Here is a 17,787-nt window from a genome sequence, read left to right as displayed (position 1 = left end):
TATTTACTTTTCTGCTCTTTTGCACACCAGTATCTCTACTTGCACATCATCATCTGCTCATTTATCACTCCAGTGTTAATCTGCCAAATTGTAATTATTCGCTCCTATGGCATATTCATAACCTACCTCCTCATGCCTTTTGCACAAACTGTATATAGACTTTTTTTTCTACTGTGTCATTGACTTGTTTGTGTTATTGGCTTGTTTATTGTTTATTCCATGTGTAACTCTGTGTTGTTGTCTGTGTCACACTGCTTTGCTTTATCTTGGCCAGGTCGCAGTTGTAAATGAGAACTTGTTGTCAACTAGCCTACCTGGTTAAATAAAGGTGAAATAAAACAACAACAAAACATTTTTTGATTGAAGTGAGCGATGACAAACGAGCTGCGGCCTTGGTGGATTATGTATTGGGAGTGTTGGGAAAGCACAACTGTGCCATTCTTGGCCCTCATGCCACTACTGAGAGACTTGTCAAACTCAAGTGGAATAAAGACTTTTACAACACTGTCATGAGAGGTTCACCCCAATGGACTTCATTTAAGTAGTAAGGGTAGGGCTAAATGCTCATGTTCATTCAACAGGCTACTCCATTCAGCACCATGGAGTTAACCTATAGTCTATCATATAAGTTGCCCCCAAGGCGATGTCCATTCAACAGTATAAAAGATGTCCCTTAGTAGCCTCCTTCATCATTTTCACTATTGTCTACAGTGGTTTTAATTTCAATTTCATTTCCTAAAGAGGTCTAGCTGTTTATGGTTTAGATTTACAGACAACATCCCTGTGACGCATTTGACATGTCAAGCTCAAATTTCGTTTTGATGAGACACTTTGATGTTTTGAACTGCATTTCTCAGTCAAGAAAAATCAAATGAAAGATAAACCCACTAATATATCTTGATTATATATGTATTCAACCCCCTGAGAGTCAACCTTTGCCTGTGATTACAGCTGTTAGTGTTCCTGGGGAGGTCTCTAAGAGCTTTGCACACCTGGATTGTACAATATTTGCACATTATTCTTTTTAAAATTCTTCAAGCTCTGTCAAGTTGCTTGTTGATCACTGCTAGACAGCCATTTTTAAGTCTTGCCATAGATTTTCAAGTCGATTTAAGACAAAACTGTAACTACTGTAGGCCACTCAGGAACATTCAATGTCATCTTGGTAAGCAACTCCAGTGTATTTTTGGCCTTGTGTTTTAGGTTATTGTTATGTTGAAAGGTTTAATTTGAATCCCAGCATCTGTTGGAAAGCAGACTGAACCAAGTTTTCCTCTAGGATTTTGCCTGTGTTTAGCTCTATGCCATTTATTATTATTATTATTATTTTACTCCCTAGTCCTTGCCGATGACAAGCATACCCATAACATGATGCAGCGACCACCATGCTTGAAAATATGATGGTACTGGTACAGTACTCAGCGATGTGTTGTGTTGGATTTGCCCCAAACATAACGCTTTGTATTCAGGACATAAAAATAACTTATTTTTCCAACATTTTTGCAGTTTTACTTTAGTGCCTTATTGCAAACAGGATGTAAGTTTTTGAATATTTGTATTCTGTAGAAGCTTCCTTCTTTTCACTCTGTAATTTATGTTAGTATTGTGGAGTAACTACAATGTTGTGGAACCATTGTCATGTCCTGACTATAGAGAGCCCTTATTTTCTATGGTAGAGTAGGTCAGGGCATGACTGGGGGGTTTTCTAGTTATTATTTTCTATGTGGGGTTCTAGTTTAGTTTTTCTATGTTGGTGTTTGGTATGATTCCCAATTAGAGGCAGCTGGCTATCATGGTCTCTAATTGGGGATCATATTTAAGTAGCATTTTTCCACCTGTGTTTTATGGGATATTGTTTTGACGGTTCAATTGTTTACCGTTCATTGTTTGTTTCATTCTTCCTTTGTTGTTTTGTGCGTTTCTAATAAATAATATGTGGAAAGCATATCGCGCTGCAGCTTGGTCCGATAATTATTTCAGCGAACGTGACAACCCTCCTCAGTTTTCTCCTATCACAGCCATTAAACTCTGTAACTGTTTTAAAGTCACTATTGGCCTCAAGGTGAAATCCCTAAGCGGTTTCCTTCCTCTCCAGCAACTGAGTTAGGAAGGACGTCTGTATCTTTATAGTGACTGGGTGTATTGATACACCATCTAAAGTGTAATTAATAACATCACCTTGCTTAATGTCTGCTTTACTATTTTTTACCAATCTAACAATAGGCATTGGTTTGTGGTTGGAAATTCACTTCTCGACTGAGGGACCTTACAGATAATTGTATGTGTGGGGTACAAAGATGAGGTAATCTTTCAAAAATAATATTAAACACTATTATTGTACACAGAGTGAGTGCATGCAACTTATTATGCGATTTGTCAGGCACATTCTTACTTCTGAATTTATTTAGGCTTGCCATTAAAGACATCTTTTAATCATTTGTAAAAACTGTTGACATTATGGGGTATTGTCTGTCAGCCAGTGACACAAAATCTCAATGTATTCCCGGCTGTAACACAACAAGATGTTGAAAAGGTCAAGGGGTGTTAATACTTTCTAAAGGCACTGAATGTGTGTGTTACAGGCTTTGGTTTTTATTTTTATATCGATTTGAAGGTTGGTTCTGTACAGGTGACATTCAAGAGCTGCAGAGACTCGCTTGGCATGAGAGATGTTGGAAGAGCTACACAGCCATTTAGCTCGTCCTGTTTGTTTGTGAATACAAAGCCTTTTATTTTGTCCCCCTTTTTGGTTTGCTCCATGTGTATTTTAACTCCCTAATCTAAGTTGATGTGGGTTTTCTTTTAGTTTGTCTGTTATCAGGCAAATCTAGAAGGCATCCGTGTTAAGACCCTACTTCAGTTTGCTTGGCCAGCAAACATTAGGATTAGGATGCCTTTCAAAACCCATTTTAAAACCCCACCTAGTTTAGCTTTGTTGTCCGTGATTCATTTGTTAGTTTCCTTTTTATGTTGAGCATTTGGGGAACGCAACAGTGTAATAATATTTGACATAATAATATTATGGCAGTGGCTGTGAATGCAGAGTTTAAATTGCTAATTAGACTGTGTGTCTGTGTCTTGATTGTGTTTGATATGCTACCTAGATAGCTGCATGTAACTCCCCACTTGAGTTTTACATTGGGGGGGGGGAAACAATTAGCATTTTAACCACACACAGGCCCTACTAACAGCTATTTTGCTTCTCAATGATCATGCAAGTACCGCACGAGGAGGCTACCTAACTGCTCCACCTCTGGGTGGCCAAACTTTGTAGGCAGCTGAGCATATGTATCTAGACCGGTAACCAGATTCTGACAATTGCCGAGATCATTTTGCATCGCCCTGCATGCTAAAGTTCCTTAGTTTGTTTGTCACCTACTACTTTAGACTGCCTACTATTTTTAATGGGAAAAAAACTAGCACATTTTTGCAATGATGATTGCTCTTTTGACATCCTGTCAGTGTCTCGCTTGTGTTTGATATGCTTGCCTAAATAGCTGCATGTAACTCAGCAGCTAAATACACGAAATAACCTGCCTTTGTTTCTGGCTTATGTTTGCAATACTGTTACAACACACAACAAAGTTTGTTCAAACATGTTGATTATGTCTTTTGTGTAAAATATGATAGCTACATGTAGCCTAACACCCTTCCTGAAAAAATAACGTTAAATCGCACTTGTAACAATGGCATTGTCACGCCCTGGTCTAAGTATTTTGTGTTTTCTTTATTATTTTGGTCAGGCCAGGGTGTAACATGGGTTATTTATGTGGTGTGTTTTGTCTTGTTTTTTTTGTAGATCATGGTATTGTGGTTAGTGGGGTTGTCTAGAATAGTCTATGGCTGCCTGGAGTTGTTCTCAATCAGAGGCAGGTGTTTATCGTCGTCTCTGATTGGGAACCATATTTAGGCAGCCATATTCTTTGAGTGTTTCGTGGGTGATTGTTCCTGTCTCTGTGTTAGTTTGCACCAGTATAGGCTGTTTAGGTTTTCACGGTACGTTTATTGTTTTGTATTGTTCGTGTTTATTCTTTTATTAAACATGTATCGAAATAACCACGCTGCAGTTTGGTCCGCCTCTCCTTTGACGAAAGAAAACCTTAACAGGCATACAAAGTTTGAATATGTTGACCATATCTTTAGTGTACAACATGAAGTTTCCCGTCCATGTCAAGAAGGGGGAAGGGGCAGCGGAGCCGTGGAAGCACTGTGCAGAAGCTACACAGGTAGCAGAGTGGGCAGCATTCACATTAAATAAATACTGTACATCAATCTGCACATGCACGGAAATCTCCGTATCAATAGCCATGGCAAGTCGGGTTCCTGAAAATCCTGAACCACAGCCACTCTGTAATAGTATTGTGTGTGTGCTTGTGTGTGTGTAGAGTTGTATGTAAGTACATTGTCAAAGGCTGTGGAGTTTGCATTGCGAATTACTGTGATGAAATGTGTAGTCAGCATTCCAAATGATTGAGATGAAATGTGTTCATATATTGGTTGTTTAGTGCCACCTATAAGTTGTAACTGTGGATGATACATTGGTCTATGGCTGAGCTGAGTTGAGCAGTGTGTCATTTTGTCAGATGATATCAAATATGCCGTCATCAGAAGCTTACGCTTGAGTAACTTCGCTGCACTGGTATTTACATTTGGTGATTTATTTTCTTCTCAATTTCAGTTAATAGCCTATGTTACTCTGGTTGTTGGATCTATCTGTTGTATGGTGAACTTGGGCTTCATGACAGTTTATTTGTGAGTAAATCTGGCTTCTATAATAGCTAGTGCCTACTCAGCCACCAACCTCACCGCACGTCATTGGAGGAGAATATAGAATGCTGATCTTGAATAATTAAAAAAATACCATTAAGCTCACATGGGTCTATTTATATACACCTGGCCTGATGGGGTGTTATATGGGGGTTAGGTTTATATGAGGCTACTACAGGAACCTACAGTACGCAAAAACTGTATCGCTGTACATGTTATGAATATGTATTATTGTTACCACAACATCATGCTCTATGACTGCAAGTTGGTGATGTAAATGAATGAGCTCTTCTCTCAATGTTAAGTATCACCCACTTCAGTAAATTAGCGAGACAATTTGTTTTCTAGGTAACTCATGTAATAGCTCGAATAATAGGCAAAAATCCTAGCACCAGTGAGATGGGTATGAAAACTGTTTGCCTGGCATCTGTAGTTGCTGACAGCCACCAGTCACCCCCGTTTCTAAAATAAAATGGTCACAATTAAAAAGCTATTCAGTTCCGGCTAGCCAAGCTTTATTTACTTTTCAGGCCGTCAATGTGTCGAGGAACCCCGCAGCGCTTTCCGCTCAGTGGGTGATGTGTATTTGAAATAAGAGTATAACAAGACTATAACTCAAATATAATCTCTAAACAAGCTTGATTCACTCAGTTTTATTTCAAAATGAATAAAATGTTGTTTGTATTTCTGATTATTATTATTATTCCGTCTTTTATGACTAGGTTTAATCCATTATTATTATTAGATATTTGCTGTTTATAGAAGAGTCAGTAGCTTGTTTCTTAGATACAATTCCTCAGCTACAGAGGAAATAAAACAGTTATTCAATGGGTCGTTCCATGTCATTTCAGCAAGCCATGACACCCACCATCTCAGATTGTTTTGAAATAATTTCTGTAGTGTCATGACGTTGGCCTGGTGGTAGGTTTATGACAGTCATAAATACCTCTCCCCCCTTTTTCCTCTCTCTACCCTACTGATGTGACATTTGAAAATCCTTTGGTTAACATAGAGATTCTGGGAACATCAGAAGGTGGGGGGAAATTATATTATATATTATATTATACACTATATTCTGGTAATCCAACCAATTGAACATATGCGGGGGTACTTAATGAATATGATGTCAGTTCGGTTGTCATCTAAGACATTCTCAACAATGATAGGATGACATAAACTATACAGTGGAAAGTCTGCACATTGTAGTTATCGGATTCACATGGAATTGTTGTTCAATTTAAATGTTTAAATATAAAATTATTTGTGAAGATATTAAATGTAATTTTAGCTTCCAAATGAGAGATTTGAGTTTTCATAAGGTTAGGGCTCTGCTCAATCAGTGGCCTGCCCCTGTGAAGAGACATGGGTTCTAAAACTTTTCAAACACACGTTCTCGCTCCACTATATAAAGCCTTGACGAAAATGTAACCTCCTGTTCCGAGGATGTGAGGACGACGGTCCGATGTCAGAATGGTTCAGATAATAACTACAGAACGAAGCCAACATCAGCATGAGCTTTGGTTGCGAATGGTATGAACTTTGAACTATTTACGATAGAGATATCACTTCTCCCTTTGTTCCTCAGTCTTCCCGCTCTTTCACTCAAACTCAGCCCCTTTTCTTTGTGTCATATCTGTTCCCTCCGCTAGGGACGTTTTCCTTCATGATATAATTTGTAATCAAGGTATGATTCATTCTGTGTATATGTAATTCTGTGTGATTAGTTAGGTATTTAGTAAATAAAAAATTAACACAATTTTGTATTGCTGATTCAAATTGTTAGCCAGGGTTCGTGAAGATAACCACGAATTTACAACTTTCAGATGAGACTGAAATAAAATGACGATTAAAATGGTCTGCTATTGATGTAAAATATTACTAGGTTTTAAGAGTTTATTCGGAAGATAAAGCTCTATAAATATTATTTCGTGGTGCCCCGACTTTCTAGTTAATTACATTTACATGATTAGCTCAATCAGGTAATATTAATTACAGAGAAAGGATTTTATAGAATAGCATGTCATATCACTTAACTTCTTGGATATAGGGGCGCTCTTTTAATTTATGGATAAAAAAGCATGCCCGTTTTAAGCGCAATATTTTGTCACGAAAAGATGCTCGACTATGCATATAATTGGCAGCTTTGGAAAGAAAACACTCTAAGATTTCCAAAACTGCAAAGATATTATCTGTGCGTGCCACAGAACTCATGCTACAGGCGAAACCAAGATGAAACTTCAACCAGGAAATGGGCAGAATTTTTGAAGCTCTGTTTTCCATTGTCTCTTTATATGGCTGTGAATGCGCTGGGAATGAGCCTGCCCTTTCTATCGTTTCTCCAAGGTGTCTGCAGCATTGTGACGTATTTGTAGGCATATCATTGGAAGATTGGCCATAAGAGACTACATTTACCAGGGGTCCGCCCGGTGTCCTTTGTCTAAATTGGTGCGTAATCTACAAGCTGCACACAGTCATCCAGTGATTGAGAGGAGAGAGGAGGCTTTCAACGAACGATATATCATGAAGAGATATGTGAAAAACACCTTGAGGATTGATTCTAAACAACGTTTACCATGTTTCAGTCGATATTATGGAGTTAATTTGGAAAAAAGTTTCGAATTTTCGGTTTTCTTTGGTAGCCAAACGTGACGCACCAAATGCTACGCTAGCTGCGCTAGCTGTTACACAAATGCTTGTTTTGCTTTTGAAAATCTAAGATGACAGTGTTGTTAACAAAAGGCGGCTAGCATATTAATTTCATTTCATTTGCGATTTTCATGAATAGTTAACGTTGTGTTATGCTAATGAGCTGCGGGATAATTACACTCCTGGATAAGGTTGCAATTTCTCCTAAACAAATAATCTTTCAGGAAAAACTGAGCATTTGCTATCTAACTGAGAGTCTCCTCATTGAAAACGTCTGAAGTTCTTCAAAGGTAATGATTTTATTTGAATGATTTTCTGGTTTTTGTGAAAATGTTGCCTGCTAATGCTAACGCTAAATGCTACGCTAGCTGCGCTAGCTGTTACACAAATGCTTGTTTTGCTATGGTTGAGAAGCATATTTTGAAAATCTGAGATGACAGTGTTGTTAACAAAAGGCTAAAAGGCTAAGCGATTTTCATGAATAGTTAACGTTGTGTTAGCTAGCATACTCCTTAATTTCATTTCATTTCAGGAAAAACTGAGCATTTTTCTAACTGAATCATTGAAAACATTAAGTTCTTCAAAGGTAATGATTTTATTTGAATGATTTTCTGGTTTTTTGAAAATGGTAATGAGCTTGAGGCTGTATTACACAAATGCTTGTTTTGCCGCATATTTTGAAAATCTGAGATGACAGTGTTGTTAACAAAAGGATGGCGATTTTCATGAATTGTTAACGTTGCGTTATGGTAATGAGCTTGAGGCTGTTAATGGCCGGCAGTTAAGCCAAAGACACGACAGTAGTTACCAACAGATAAGATTAGCATCTCTGCAGCTCTATTTTGTTTGAGATTGATATATGATAAATTAGGCAAATTTATAGGATTAATATAATATTCAGTAAATATAGTACCTAACATCTGATTTGGACCAAACATCTTTCTAACAATGAGTAAGACATGAGGAATCCAAATAAATGGTCATCAACGAACCCACCAGGGTTAGGTTTATATCCCATCCTGATATTACCATGCTCTGTCCACTAGATGGTGGTATCCCCTAAATGTTAAAGCAATAGTTCACCCAAATTAGAAAATTATATTTAGTTTCCTTATCCTGTACTGTTGACTAACCCCATTCCGTATAAATTTGCAAAACCGCGGCATTCAAACGAGGCTGTAATGAAAACTAATGGAACTGTAGCGACTGTGTTGGCATCAAAATCTTGGGTGTGAACTACGGTTCTATTCAAGCGTTGAATGACATGGTAATGGACCGATAGTATTGGAGAAAAGTTTTTTTTAAAGGACCCCTCTGACGCTGTATGTTAAATTTCGACTTGTCATTACGTAACATACAGCACGCATAATGCAACTCATTATGTGTCATACAGCCTCTCTCCACCAGGTGTAGTGCTTCTCTCATAGATTAAAAACAAGAAATGGACAGGAACAGGGTAAGGGGGGATACCTCATCAATTGTACAACTGAATGCATTCATTTTTTGCGTCATCACTGCAAGCTAACATGACTCTCAAAAGCCGCGACAGCCGCTGTTACCTTCTGAAGATAACTTCCGCCCTAAAAACCCGATTCAAATTTGACACAAACCTTCAAATAAGTATGCAATGACACATGAAAGAAACTCTTTATGGTGGTTTATATACATTTTAGAGGTGATAAGTTGGACAGATCAGGTGAAAAAAGCTGTGTCCCCACACGACTTATCTCCCCTATCATGAAGTAGGTTTCGCTTCCCCACCCGTCATTTTAAAAAAGACCCGATGGAGCTCATTGCCTTCTTCAATCATGCAGAGACGGGTAGCATGAAGGTCTCGTCACTGATTTTGCTGGAAAGGGTAGAAATTATGCTTTACAATGGTATTCGTATTACAGTATTATGTTTTTTGGGGGCTAAAATAAGGTAAATTGTACGTTACAGCGCGACGTACAAAAGTGCGTTAGCTAACTATAAGTAGTTTATGGACTATGTATTAAGGCAAACCACGCTTTGTTTTGTTTACCTTGCCACTGTTTCAAATGGTAATTTTTTGGCACTTGTAGCACAATTTCAATGTGTGGAACCAACAAGATTTTAGATTTGTACATGAAGCGTGAAAATGCTAATATAGGTACCATTGACTTGCATTGGATTATTTCCACAAATGCTAAAAAGTTAGCATTTGAAAAAGTGGAAAACAAACCAAAGCATGGAAACCAATATGTCATTTTGTAATTTGGGTGAACTATCCCTTTAAAACCTCAAGGACCCCAACAAAAATCAAAGCTTATTTCACTACTTTAATTTATGTCCAGCAATTATATTTAGCCTCACAATGAAGTGTTTTACCATTTTATTTCAGGACAACCAAGGCTACAAGTAGAAAACAGAACAATTTAACTTAAACAAACTAACATGGTCCAAGCACACCATGACAGTCGTGAAGCGGGCACGACAAAACTTATTCCCCCTCAGGAGACATGGGTCCTCAAATCCTCAAAAGGTTCTACAGCTGCACCATCGAGAGGATCCTAACTGGTTGCATCACTGCCTGGTATGGCAACTGCTCGGCCTCCGACCGCAAGGCACTACAGAGGGTAGTGCAAATGGCCCAGTACATCACTGGGGCCAAGCTTCCTGCAATCCAGGACCTTTATACCAGGCGGTGTCAGAGGAAGTCCCTGAAAATGGTCATAGACTCCAGCCACCCTAGTCATAGACTGTTCTCTCTGCTACCACACGGCAAGCGGTAAAGGAGCGCCAAGTCTAGGTCCAAGAGGCTTCTAAACAGCTTCTACCCCAAAACCATTAGAATCCTGAACATCTAGTCAAATGGCTACCCAGACTATTCACATTGCCCTCCCCTCCCCTCTCCACACCACTGCCACTCTCTGTTGTCATCTATGCCACTTTAATTAACTCCACCTACATGTACATACTACCTCAACTAACCTGTGCCCCCGCATATTGACTCTGTACCTGCACCCCCCCTGTATATATTGTTATTTTTTTACTGCTCCTCTTTAATTACTTGTTACTTTTATTTCTTATTCTTATACATATTTTTTGAATCTGCATTGTTGGTTAGGGGCTCATAAGTAAGCATTTCACTGTAAGGTCTACACCTTTTGTATTTGGCGCATGTGACTAATAACATTTTATTTTATTTTATTCTATTTAATTTAAACAGTTGCATTCAAATATTAATACAAAAATATGGTCCTACAAGCAAAAAAAATTATGAAAGTGAATTTATAAGAATGCTACGGAAATTGTACGGAAATTGTTTGCTCAGTGGGAAATGAATGTCCAACTAGTCAGTGTCAACTGTGAGGAGGTGGGAGTTTGTGACAGCAACTATGTGAGATTATTACAGTATTATAGACACTATGTCCTGTGAGTTCCTATTATTTTCTACTGTATGTACTGTAGAAGAACCCCTGACCTTTGAACTACTCTTGAGTGGCTTGTGAGTGTCATAGAGCAAACCATTTTTGAGGTTGAACAACCCCAATGGTAATTGATTCAAAACAGTGTTTTACTGTATCTTTTACTTCTCTGTTAGTTACTTGAGTTTCGCTTCACAGTTGTTTTCCATTGTGTTTCCTAAGTGTTTTAATCAAATAAAAAATTGTCCATTAAATGTATTACGGGTAATGCATCAAGTTCTAGCTCATTACATCTACAGTTTCCAATTGACTCATTTCTCCCCTTCAACTCTTCCCCAGGTTGTTGTTGCAAATGAGAACATGTTCTCAGTCAATTTACCTGATAAAACAAAAGTTCATTAAAATGCATGGAAATAAATACAACAATTGACAACAATACCTCATCAAGGCAGAGGTGCAGTTGCGTTGTGGCAAACCAGAGGCAGTGGAGCAAAATCTAGATCGGACTCTTGGGTCATGATTTAAGACTTTGCCAGAAGGGGTGCAGTCAAACTGTGTGTGCGAGTGTGAAAGTAGAGCTATAGTGACGTATTTTATAGAGTGCGACATGCAAAGACATTTGAAATAAATGGCCAGATGATGAGCAATCCCACTGCGTGTACAGTATGTGTCAAAATGAATGGATGCTGTTGGAGAACATTATCTCTCTCAGAAACCGAACTCCCTGGAAAATCAGACATGGAGGAATAAAGATATGTACAGTATCACCCGTAAACCAAGATAAATAGTTGATGTGCAGTATCCCCTGAAAAAGCTGTAGAGTTGGTACATTGCCAATTATTATTTTTTTGTGTAATATTTTAAAACAATGGAACGTCACAAGATTTTAAACGGTGGCATAAAACTTAAAGTTAGCATTTCTTTCTTAATAGAAAATAAAGGAAAATAAATGCTACAGAATGAACAAAACATACATTTGATCAGTCTTTGTTGAGTGAATATAATGGAGCACGGTAGTATGTATTTTGAGAAACACCCATGGATTGTGTATGTGTGCCATTCAGAGGGTGAATGGGCAAGACAAAATATTTAGGTGGCTTTGAATGAAGTACGGTAGTAGGTTCCAGGTGCACCGGTTTGTGTCAAGAACTGCAACTCTGATGGGTTTTTCACACTCAGTTTCCCTAGTTTATCAAGAATGGTCCACCAGCTAAAGGACAACTAGCCATCTCTTTGCACAGTCACAGAGCCATAAACACTCACAGGGCCCTTCACACTCACAGGGCCATAAACACTCACAGGGCCCTATACACACAGGCAAACTGACACTCCAACACACACACACACACACACACACACACACACACACACAAACACTCACTCCATAATTTGCTCAGACACAGATAACATGCACAAACATTTATACTGACTCTACACACACACACACACACACAGTCACATACAATCATAGTATACGCTGCTGCTATAATTATTATATACAGTATATATATTTTTTTTTAGAGGGTAGATCAGCTTTAATATTGCAGATAGATTGTAGCTTACAACATAGTAATTGTCTGCATCACTTCCAATCCCCCATATATTTTATATATATATATATATATACAGTGGGGAGAACAAGTATTTGATACACTGCCGATTTTGCAGGTTTTCTTACTTACAGCGCATGTAGAGGTCTGTAAATTTTAACATAGGTACACTTCAACTGTGAGAGACGGAATCTAAAACAAAAATCCAGAAAATTACATTGTATGATTTTTAAGTAATTAATTAGCATTTTATTGCATGACATAAGTATTTGATCACCTACCAACCAGTAAGAATTTTGGCTGTCACAGACCTGTTAGTTTTTCTTTAAGAAGCCCTCCTGTTCTCCACTCATTACCTGTATTAACTGCACCTGTTTTAACTCGTTACCTGTATAAAAGACACCTGTCCACACACTCAATCAAACAGACTCCAACCTCTCCACAATGGCCAAGACCAGAGAGCTGTGTAAGGACATCAGGGATAAAATTGTAGACCTGCACATGGCTGGGATGGGCTACAGGACAATAGGCAAGCAGCTTAGTGTGAAGGCAACAACTGTTGGCGCAATTATTAGAAAATGGAAGAAGTTCAAGATGACGGTCAATCACCCTCGGTCTGGGCCTCCATGCAAGATCTCACCTTGTGGGGCATCAATGATCATGAGGAAGGTGAGGGATCAGCCCAGAACTACACGGCAGGACCTGGTCAATGACCTGAAGAGAGCTGGGACCACAGTCTCAAAGAAAACCATTAGTAACACACTACATGGATTAAAATCATGCAGCGCACACAAGGTCCCCTTGCTCAAGCCAGCGCATGTCCAGGCCCGTCTGAAGTTTGCCAATGACCATCTGGATGATCCAGAGGAAGAATGGGAGAAGGTCATGTGGTCTGATGAGACAAAAATAGAGCTTTTTGGTCTAAACTCCACTCGCCGTGTTTGGAGGAAGAAGAAGGATGAGTACAACCCCAAGTACATCATCCCAACTGTGAAGCATGGTGGTGGAAACATCATTCTTTGGGGATGCTTTTCTGCAAAGGGGACAGGACGACTGCACCGTATTGAGGGAAAGATGGATGGGGCCATGTATCGCGAGATCTTGGCCAACAACCTCCTTCCCTCAGTAAGAGCATTGAAGATGGGTCGTGGCTGGGTCTTCCAGCATGACAACGACCCGAAACACACAGCCAGGGCAACTAAGGAGTGGCTCCGTAAGAAGCATCTCAAGGTCCTGGAGTGGCCTAGCCAGTCTCCAGACCTGAACCCAATAGAAAATCTTTGGATGGAGCTGAAAGTCCGTATTGCCCAGCGACAGCTCCGAAACCTGAAGGATCTGGAGAAGGTCTGTATGGAGGAGTGGGCCAAAATCCCTGCTGCAGTGTGAGCAAACCTGGTCAAGAACTACAGGAAACGTATGATCTCTGTAATTGCAAACAAAGGTTTCTGTACCAAAGAAAAGCAGAACTTAATATGATGTATCAAATACTTATGTCATTAAATAAAATGCAAATTAATTACTTAAAAATCATCAATGTGATATTCTGGATTTTTGTTTTAGATTCCGTCTCTCACAGTTGAAGTGTACCTATGATAAAAATTACAGACCTCTACATGCTTTGTAAGTAGGAACACCTGCAAAATCGGCAGTGTAACAAATACTTGTTCTCCCCACTGTATATATATAGTGTATATATATAAACACTACCGGTCTAAAGTTTCAGAACACCTACTCATTCAAGGGTTTTTCTGTATTTTACTATTTTCTAGTAGTGAAGACATCGAAACTATGAAATAACACAAATGGAATCATGTAGTAACCAAAAAAGTGTTAACAAGGCACACCTGTTAATTGAAATGCATTCTAGGTGACTACCTCATGAAGCTGGTTGAGAGAATGCCAAGAGTGTGCAAAGCTGTCATCAAGGCAAAGGGTGGCTACTTTGAAGAATCTCAAAAAATACATATTTTGATTTGTTTAACACTTTTTTGGTTACTACATGATTCCATATGTGTTATTTGAAAGTTTTGATGTCTTTACAATTATTCTACAAATAATGAAAAACCCTTGAATGAGTAGGTGTGTCCAAACTTTTGACTGGTACTGTACAGATACACATACATAACTATATTCACACAAATACATATACATACATACAGTACCAGTCAAAAGTTTGGAAGTTTTGAATCCGGCATCTTTTTGCATATTAGTTCATAAACAATGTGCCATGGAATCAGTACATCAAAAATCTCTTCCCAACTATGTTGCAATCTATACGGCACAGTTGTCAAAATGCTTTATCCTCAAATGAAACGGGTATACTTTTTTATTTGTCACAATTTTCTTTAACCAATTATGTTTTTTAGTGCAGAGCTGACAGACAAGTTCCCTACTATTTCCCCCTTCTACTTTCCTCTTCCATTTTTGACATAATGCTGCAATTACTTGGTTGTAATTTTGCGTAGAGCAGATATTTCCATATATTTTTGTTAGCTGCATGTGTGACATAACTCCACCAGTCCTATTTATAATATTATTTACAAAGATTATCTTTTGGGGAAAAAATGCAAAAAAGGTATAATGTTTAAAATCTGTTAGTATATTTGAACTTAGCCACAATATTTGTTGCATTATTTGTTATTTTTTTCTGTTGGATCACATTTTTTTGTACTCTGTTTATTATACACCCTAGTTGCCTTACCCTTCTACATATCTGCCTCTATCCCACCAGTATCCCTGCACATTGTAAATATGGTACTGTAACTGAGTGTATATAGTATGCTTACTTACTTTCTCGTGTTCTTCTTATTTCTTATTCCTAATTCTCGTGTATATTTTTGTTCTACCTTATGTAATGTTTAGTATTGCATTGTTATTGATTACTGCATTACTGGGTTTAGAGCTTACAAGAAAAGCATTTCACTGTACTTTTGGATGTGACATTAAAACTTGAAACTTGAATTGTTCAATCAAGCTTTTCCCTACCAGCTCCTGCTTTCCTGGCATAAAAACTACAATTTGTCTCCAGAATTAACCTGTTGCGCATGGGAACACATGCACACTAGGCCAGAGCAAGTTTTCCCTGGTTTTCCCTGTCGAAACTAGCTGATGAATGAACTATGCTAGTTTTCGTCCTCATTACCCAGCTCCCTAAATACCGCACCCTCAACTTCAAAACTCCTTTGCTAGTTATACAATCATATAACTAAGACATTTGCTGGAAATAAACATTGTTTCAATGTTGTTTCATTGTTTTGTTGAATGGTCATGACTACTTTATGATATCTTTCGCAAGATGGCGGTGGCGAAGGATATCATTGCTACTTAAGTTCAGTTTTGAGATCATTGGCATATGGTTAGCTGGACGTTCTGACTGGCCTTGGAACTGTGACAAAGGGCAGCCTTCCCCGCTTGGCTCGATGGAATATGTGGTGTTCATTTTCACTCTGTTTATTTAGAACCTAACAGACAACTAGTTAAAGCTCAAACCAAGTTTATTCACCCACTGGGTCAAACAGCTGAAAAAGACCAAGACATGTTTGCACCAGCACAAGTATTTATACCACCCTTTAGGTAGAGCCTTTTCTCTAGACACTACATCTTTGTTGCTAGGCAGGAAGTTAAGTAATGTGGGTAATAAACGGTTCCTTCTCCCTTCATGTGATCTGACCTGACCTCGGGTCCCCATTCTTCACTAATCCACCACTATCCACCCTTACCAGTGACCGCTACTATGTGATTGCCTTTTTCCCTTGCTTAGTTACATTCCAAGCCACTGGCTCATAACCAACCTCCTGACCCCTCCTGTCTCAGCCTCCAGTATTTATGCTGCAGTAGTTTATGTGTTGGGGGGCTAGGGTCAGTTTGTTATATCTGGAGTACTTCTCCTGTCCTATTCGGTGTCCTGTGTGAATTTAAGTGTGCTCTCTCTAATTCTCTCTTTCTTTCTCTCTCTCTGAGGACCTGAGCCCTAGGACCATGCCTCAGGACTACCTGACATGATGACTCCTTGCTGTCCCCAGTCCACCTGGCCGTGCTGCTGCTCCAGTTTCAACTGTTCTGCCTTATTATTATTGGACCATGCTGGTCATTTATGAACATTTGAATATCTTGGCCATGTTCTGTTATAATCTCCACCCGGCACAGCCAGAAGAGGACTGGCCACCCCACATAGCCTGGTTCCTCTCTAGGTTTCTTCCTAGGTTTTGGCCTTTCTAGGGAGTTTTTCCTAGCCACTGTGCTTCTACACCTGCATTGCTTGCTGTTTGGGGTTTTAGGCTGGGTTTCTGTACAGCACTTTGAGATATCAGCTGATGTACGAAGGGCTATATATTTTATTTGGTATACATTCCTCATACATGTAACCATTAACTTCTAGCAAGTATTTCAAATTACAAGCCAACAGTGGTGATTTTGCCAACACAGACAGATTTGTACAAAATATTGTACCCTTAACCTTTATAAAACTGGCTATTGTATTTGTTGATTAAATTGGAATTGATTAATATAATGAGTAATTCAGAAATGTCACGTGCTAATTGACACAAGAAAACTCAAGAAAATAGCAACTCTACAGAGTGTAATGAATGGCTAAATTACATCCGGACACAAAAGGTCCCCAGAGCTCCTTCACCTCCTCACCACTCTATTGAGTCTTGCTGAGGTCAACGTTGACAATGCATAATAAGCAAACCCATTAAAAGGGATATGGCTTCGAGTTAGAACGAACATGAATAGAATTTAAAATGATTGTTGGCTTCCGGGTTATGTGGGCATTGTGTCAAGAAGCAGTTGGGTTATGTTTCGGGGGACGCACGGCTCTCGACCTTCACCTCTCCCAGTCCGCACGGGAGTTGCAGCGATGAGACAAGACTGTAAGTACCAATTGGATACCACGAAATTGGGGAGAAAAAGGGGTAACCTTTTTTTGTATAAATCCTTACGCAGCACAACTCAGAAGAGTCAACTATCACTTAGTGACGGCTATGGAGGAGGAAGTGGCTCTCTCAGAACATTCAGACAGAAACCTCATTGGCCCAACTCTCTATTCAGTATATATGGCTTTGGATGTAGGCATACACATGCTGCGTTCAACCACTTAGCAAGTCAGAAAATTCTGAATTTCTTAGTTTCCACTAGCACATGAATGTGGCATTAATCCGGGGTAGGCCACAGGGAGGGGACAGGAAGAGGGGAAAGGGTAGGGCATTGTCCTCTTGCCAAAATGTAATCTGTGAATTACTGCCGTTGACTGTGGAAGGGTGTGGACTGAGCAAAAACAAATTCATCATGGGAGTTATGTAGTCCAAAACACTGGTATCGATTCAAACAAGGTTTTGCTAAAACTGACTTAACAGAAAGGGATTTTTGAGCCTATGGGAATGAAATTCATGACTCTAGAGTTACAGTTGCGTGGAACAAATGATGAGAGAACG

This window comes from Oncorhynchus tshawytscha, linkage group LG03 (assembly GCF_018296145.1).
Source record: "Oncorhynchus tshawytscha isolate Ot180627B linkage group LG03, Otsh_v2.0, whole genome shotgun sequence".
In the NCBI taxonomy this organism is placed as follows: Eukaryota; Metazoa; Chordata; class Actinopteri; order Salmoniformes; family Salmonidae; genus Oncorhynchus; species Oncorhynchus tshawytscha.
Note: the sequence above shows the minus strand (reverse complement) of the source record.